The sequence below is a fragment of the Dreissena polymorpha genome, chromosome 4 (genome assembly GCF_020536995.1).
Source record: "Dreissena polymorpha isolate Duluth1 chromosome 4, UMN_Dpol_1.0, whole genome shotgun sequence".
Classification (NCBI taxonomy): Eukaryota; Metazoa; Mollusca; class Bivalvia; order Myida; family Dreissenidae; genus Dreissena; species Dreissena polymorpha.
This window is the reverse complement of record NC_068358.1, coordinates 23,748,983-23,756,386: the sequence shown is the minus strand read 5'-3', so window position 1 is coordinate 23,756,386 and position 7,404 is coordinate 23,748,983.

Here is a 7,404-nt window from a genome sequence, read left to right as displayed (position 1 = left end):
GTTTTCTTCATTTCTCCACAACGCGTGAAAAATAATAGCGTGTTTTAATGTGGAGCATTAATGCGAAATTAATATGAACAACTTGTGTGGCTTTACAACGAATGATAACATATTTTGGTACTTGTACAACGACAATACCGAAAATACCATTGCTCGCCATATCATGTATACCCAATGAAATAGTCCATACTCAAAATATGTTTGGGTAAAATCCTTTTGTTTTCCTTTTTTAGTTTTTGTGTGTGCAGTTATTTCGCCATTTACCTCGGGGTAAATTTATTTACTGATTCAACTGGACACGCGCTAATATTATAATTTAGAAATTAAATTCGATTCCGTATCATACACAATCCTTTCAACATTTGCAATCTTGAGCATGAAGTAATATTTCTGAAAAATAATATTGCCTACCGACCTTCCCACCTATGACCAGATAGGTAATAACAAACAAATGTCTAGTTTAAGCTACTAATCGGGGGGGGGGGGGCAATGTAAATTCGGTATACTTTCCTACAACTTTGATTAAGTGTACACTCCAACATATTCTTCATTCGTAGTGCTTAATCATCTCCATATTCAAACAGGCTAACTGTCACTACACATATCTGTATTTATACAACTTAGATAGGATCCTATTTACATGAAAACATAATCTCATTTGTGTAAAATGTATTCATGTAATAAATGGTTTGTTTCTTAAGCCTGTTCGTTTTGTAGAGTACTTGATCTTAAACAATATCCACGTTTTAAACGAACGTTAAAAAGTAAGAAAAAAAAGTTTTTTTTATGAATTATTGGAAAGTTTCGTTCGGATTCTATTGTGGGTTTTTATTTCTTTACAAGCATAGTTTTCATTTGTTGCTCGCAAAACTGATATATACTGTGGTTAAATGGACATTTTTCCTTTCAACAAATATTTGAATTCACCTTTTACCAATTGTCATCTAATAAGGACACTGCCAACGAGTAAGATGGGATACTCGTGATCGTGGATATTAATACACACAATGTAAGAAAGGATCTTGAATGATTCCAATGAGTCCCTCAATCAGTTGACTGTCTCCGATTTGGTGAATGACGCGTTACTGTTATGCACGTGCTTGGATGTTAGTCCTTGCGTACTTTCAGAGCTTGGCAAAAAATCTACCTTCGGAATGCTAATTTAAAAGAATGATTCCCATGTGGAGATGGAATATCGCGCACGACCCATGCCCATAGTTCAAAGGTCAATTTAATCGACATATTTGGGCATAATACAGCATGTCTGGACACTTAGAAATAATCAAATCCGTCGGTTGCATTATCAGCATAGGTATCAGAGAGCTTGAGCAAACGGGAACTTTATTACTCAATTCCTCCCATGTCTACACTAACAAGAAAACGTATTGCGCACAATGTTTTAAAGAAAAATAAGTACCAACATAGTTTCTAAACATAATGAAAGATACATGCCATTCTTTGCCACGAACTCGAAATGTTGCTTACATTCATCTTGTTTTAATTTGTTACTAGATAAAACAATATAGAGAACAATTTGACCAAGCGTCAATGATTTCTTTTTTACAGAGTCAGATTCAACATGTGAAACCAAAGCTAGTATATTATTAAGTATTTCTGTAAAAGACCCGTCTTTCTCTTACATATATTTTAATCAGACTGAAGTTTAAAGTGTTGATTAATTATAGTCTCGATAACCATGAAAGCAAGTCAGGTCGAAAACCACTGCTAACTTTCCATAGTTATATTTTTTTTAGTTTCTTTCTCGAGACAGCAATCTGTATTAAGAGCAACGTAGATGCAAAGTAACAGACGTTTTGAGTGAGAACTTAAATATTCGAAAGAGACAACTGATTCAGTTGAATGACAGTGAGATTTTTTCCTAGGAATAAACCATATAACTGCCATATTATAAAATGTCAGTTATGGATGACAAAACATTCAACGGGATATAAATGAAATAGTGAGCAGTCTGTTACAATCAGATTATTTGAATCATCCCATTAAAACAAATTTAAATAAATCAAGTAAACATTTTTATTTTATGCTTTCCGGTGGTTTATAGAGAAGTATCAGTGAATTAAAACTGATAATTTCACTGTTTCAAACAATGAAAATTATCAGTGAAAATTATCGATAATTTTCACTGTTTATGTTAAATGACGTCATTTTTTTGACGAAATGACGTAATTTTCCCTGCGAAATTCTTTAGTTAAACTCAATGTATATGAACTGTAAAAAAGCATTAAATAAAAAGAACATTTGTTGGGTTCGATGGATTACCGATTTTAATTCACTCGTGATCATATAAAAAATATATATTTTCACTCGTGGCTGCGCCACTCGTGAAAATATTTTTATTTATGATCACGAGTGAATTAAAATCGATAATCCACCGAATCCAACAAATATCCTCTATATATAAATGAAATAAACACATATTTTTTATGGCAAAACTATTCAAAATATTTACCTAAATGAGTCTTTAAAATGATGTCAAATTCAAAAATCAAGCATGAATTGTTACGTATGTAAATGACAAAAACACATGTCTTGACCGAACAGTGTGTAGAGTAAAAGCGGCCAAGCATGAATTTATACGCACACACTCAACGAGTGCACTTGGTGGAATAATCGTCATTTGAATGTCACATGAACGAACTGCCCTTTTGCATGGTCATTTTAGGAAGCTACAATTACATTGGTGAATATGGAAGAAATTATCACTATGTTATTTATTGATTTATTCCATTAATTAAATAAAAAATACTAACATGCTGCAGTCGAAATGTGCAGCTGCTATTATACACGCATACGATTTGCATCTATGTAGTAGTTGCATACATTCAAAATTCTGTTCAGACGTTAAGTGTTTTTTATTATTATATATAAAAAATTTTAATTATGATTACGCAAAAAGCATTCTAAATATTGTTTATTCGAAATGAGTACTGGAACAAAAATAATCAACTAAACGACATTTGAAAGTAGTCATGAATTCATACAGTAGGTTTATTATGCGAGCTAAAATTATTGTTTGCTTGATTACATTTCAGAGTAAAAACCTTACCCTTCACCCTTACTATCATCTACCTTGCTATTATGTCGTAGGTTTAACTTTTTATATGGCTCATATTAACCTGCAATCCTTTTTGAAATGTTACTGAAAAGAAACACGAGAGCATGGTGTACGAACAAATGGAGCTTTAGTACATCTTCAGAAAAACATGGGGTCAAAGAAGTCATGAAACTGATCCTTTTGGTAATCAATAAACATTTTCACAGTTCACAATCGAATATGTGTTACTAAGTCAAATGTCAGATATTTTTTGATTCACGTTTCTCGTTAAGTTCCGATCTGCGATCTGTTTATTTGTCCATGAAAATTCTTTACGCAATATGTCAGAAATTGAAAATGGGTTTGGTATAAATTGACGCCCGAAATATTGATGTCCTAATCGCAGATGATATTGTTCTTGATGGAGAGTAAGCTGTTTTTTTTTCATAGTTCCTTATTCCATATTGGAATAAGGAATAAGGAACAGTTCCTCAATCCTTATTCAAGCTTAACATATTTGATACAGGGATTAAAAGAAAATACTACATACAATTCTGAAGTTAATTAAAACTAAATAAATCGATAACATTTACTTTATGTATTACGTTACATATTTATTTTCTTCTTTAAGTCAACGCTTGCATAGGATATATCTCGTTATACCGAACCGGCATTTTCTACTTTGAATACTTACTTTACATAAAGAAAATTAAATAAAACTAAGTAAAGATGTACTGCGATTAATGTTTTGATACCTAACCTACATTTAATACTGACTAATTTTATATTCTATAATTCAATCTAAATCAATTTGGATAAGAAATCAGTAAGTAAAGTAGGACTTAAGGTTTCTCCGTTCCATGGGAGATATCCACAACTGAGTAATTGCAAGGAAATACAGCTGGTTTTCTCCCTTGGAGTCAGAGTCACAGAATGCAATATACCTTTGTTAGAACTTCCTCTTCCTTCTAACCTTGGAACCCAGCAGACGCAGAAATAAGTTTACACAATATTCAGTCAACATCACAAGGTAACAATGGCCACAAATATCAGAAATCAATACAGCACCAGAGGAAAAGGACGAAAAAGGCTTAGGGAGAAAGAGAACACAGAGAGTATCCAGAATAAAGATGTTTTTTGTAGTTGAAGGTGATATTCCACAATTTAAATTTCCTTCCCTCCCCAACGACCATGCTCTCTACAACTTTTTATTATGTTTGGAGCTCAGTCCAAGAGACTAGTGTTTATGACAAAGTGGGCAGTACACTTCCTTTAAAATTAAGGGAAAAATGGAATTTGCAATTCATGGACATGGGTCTTCTCTTGAAATCAACTAGAGAACTTGAAACGTTACCGGGAAATGGGCCCACATGGGAATTGGCCATTATAGATGGAACACTGTATGTCAGTCAGCCCAAGCAGGAAACATCAAGGCTCTCAATAGAGCAATGGACGTCTGCTTTTGTGATTTATATCGGGGTTCTGTTGGAAAAGTTTCCTACCCGGGCCAAATAATTACTAAATACTTGAGAGATATTCGAATGGCGGCAAATGGGTCCTTCTCCTGATGGAAGCACGACGAACATTTCCGTGTACAGAAAGCTGACAACCCACTTTCTTCTTGGGGTGTTATCAATGCAGAATTTTGGCTACTTTATGTAAATTCAGAAACCATCACCAGTTCTTTCGTGCCCAATCAATACAAACCCGTCCATGCTCAATCAGTGCAGGCGAGAAGATCTACTGACGCACAATCATGTAAATATCTCAACTCTGGAGCTGAATGCTTATTTTTATCTAATTGCAGGTTTAGCCATGTCTGCCAGTCCTGTGGAGGAAACCATCCAAAGTCCACTTGAACGTTTGAAAAGCGTTAATACCATTGTCTTTATGAATTAGGGAAAACCCCAATAAAAATTAAAACATCGTTACAGGCGTTAGACAATTATGACCACTAAGATGCAGGTTACTTGCGGAACGGACTGTTCAATGGTTTCTCCCTTAAATATTCAGGTCCAAGACATCATAGAGAATCAAACAATCTGACCAGTTCAAAGCAATATCCCGATAATTTGAAACGAACAATTATAAAGAAAATATATTGTGGAAGAATAGCAGGCCCTTTCAACAAACAACCCTTCCCCACATTACAAGTCTCTCCAATAGGCCTGGTGGAAAAAAGTAATGTTGTTTATAGAATGATCCATATATTCTCTCATCCCGACGGTCAATCAATTAACGATTTTAAAGACAAAAATATTGTAGCGTCTTATATTATAATATACATCAGGCAGCTGATATGGTTTTTAGGATAGGTAAAGGAGCACTCCTTAGTAAAACAGATTCAAATCAGCATTCTGGCTACTCCATATTAACCCTGCGGATTTTGATCTCCTGTGGATGAAAGTTGATAACCTGTATTTGTAAGATAAAATGCTCCCAATGGATTCATCAGCCAGTTTCGCTAATTGGGAAAAGTTGCAATATTTCTTAATATGATATTGAGTGATAAAAACTTTTTACAACGATATAGTACACTATCTAAATGATTTCCTGGAACAAGCCTAATACCTGGTTACATCCTGTCAGAATTCAACTACTTTGCCTAATGATGAAAAAACGGTAAAAAAAACACCACACGCCTTACATTTTTAGGATTTGAACTTGATTCATCATAATGATCATGCGTCTCCCAAAGGATACGCTACTTAAGTTAAAAGACCAACTTGAAAAAACAACAATTTTATCAAAAAAGATAACTCTGAAGGAAATGCAGTCTCTAATCGGTAGTTTTAACTTTGCATGTCAAGTTATCTGGCAGAGCGTTTGCTAGAAGATTGGTTAATGCAACAATAGGCATTAAGAAGTCACACTATAAAATATGGATATCAACAAATATTTGTTCAGACATAAAGGTTTGACTTACCTTTCTGGTCGAATACAATGGAATCACTTTAATTTAAAAGAGATTGGTTGACAAGTATGGAGCTCGAGCTTCGAGTGGGGTTAATGGGGGATCTGGAATTTGTTTTCTCGGACAATGGGCCCATGGCAGAGGGCCTTTTCACTGGGCAAAAGAAGGTCTCGATCGTAACATGACTATGTTTGAACTATTTCCGGTAGTAGCAGCTGTTGTAACTTGGGCGCAAATGTTACACAATAAGAGAGTTCTTTTCCATGTAGATAACCAGTCCGTCATTCAAGTCATAACTACCCTCACCTGCATTTCAGATAACGTGATAAATCTAGTAAGGTTCATGGTTCTTACCTTATTAAAAAATAACATGCACACAAAATCAATATACATCCCTTCAAAAAACAAAACGTAATCGCACACGCGATTTCTCGTTCACAGAGGGGGAGATTCAGGCAAGCAGCTCCAGAAGCTAAACTACGCCCGGTATAGGTCCCAGATCTAGTTTTGAATATCTAACAGGTATAGCAAGAGACTTTATTTTCAATTCAACGTCCAACAATACAAAGGACAACTATTTAGTAGCACTAGGGAAACTATGTGAATTTAGAAAGTTGTTTTATTTACCTAATTGGTGGCCAGTGCCAGATTAGAACCTGCTAAACTTCATCGCTTATTTGGCAAACCCCAAAAGGAGAGAGGTAATACGGGCTGCCCCCGAATGGCTGTCCACGTGAGGTTTGGGTTTTGACTCATGGGATCTCGACACTATGTTAACATAGGTCGCTTATTCGCCAGTTGCTATGATAGAATCATAGGAAGCAAGTTTTCTCCCCAGGGCTGATTTCAAAAATGTTGTTACGTTCGTTTCAACTGTACACTTGTAGCCAGTATTTCACCACTTAAATTTCGAATCATTGTTAAAATAACCTAATTAAAGATTAAATCTTAGGAAAAATCCTACTAGTCTTTGTTTATTAATTGTCATCTTATAGTATAAGATAAGTAAGAAAATGCCAGTTCCTTATTCGATTTGAATAAGGAATAAGTAACCAGTTCCTCATTCCTCGTTTAAACAGAATAAGGAACTGTGCTATCATTATATAAAACAAGATAGAAATACATGAATATTGCAATTAATATTTTTAATTTCGAACCTACATGTACCATTATTTTAATTGACATTTAGTATTATTTGCTTAATTTTAATATATGTTTGATTAAGCCAATGCCATTTCCTTATTATCTTCTTCATTATACTTGTTTCACTGTTAATCGTCACTAATAATATAATAAAGAAATGTAATAAATTGCAGTCATATAACACAATCACGCTTGAATTACACACTCATCATCTAAAAAATAACATATCCTAAAGTGTTAGTCCGAAATACAGGCTTCCGAATAAGGCACTAACTAATTATCAATTACTTAT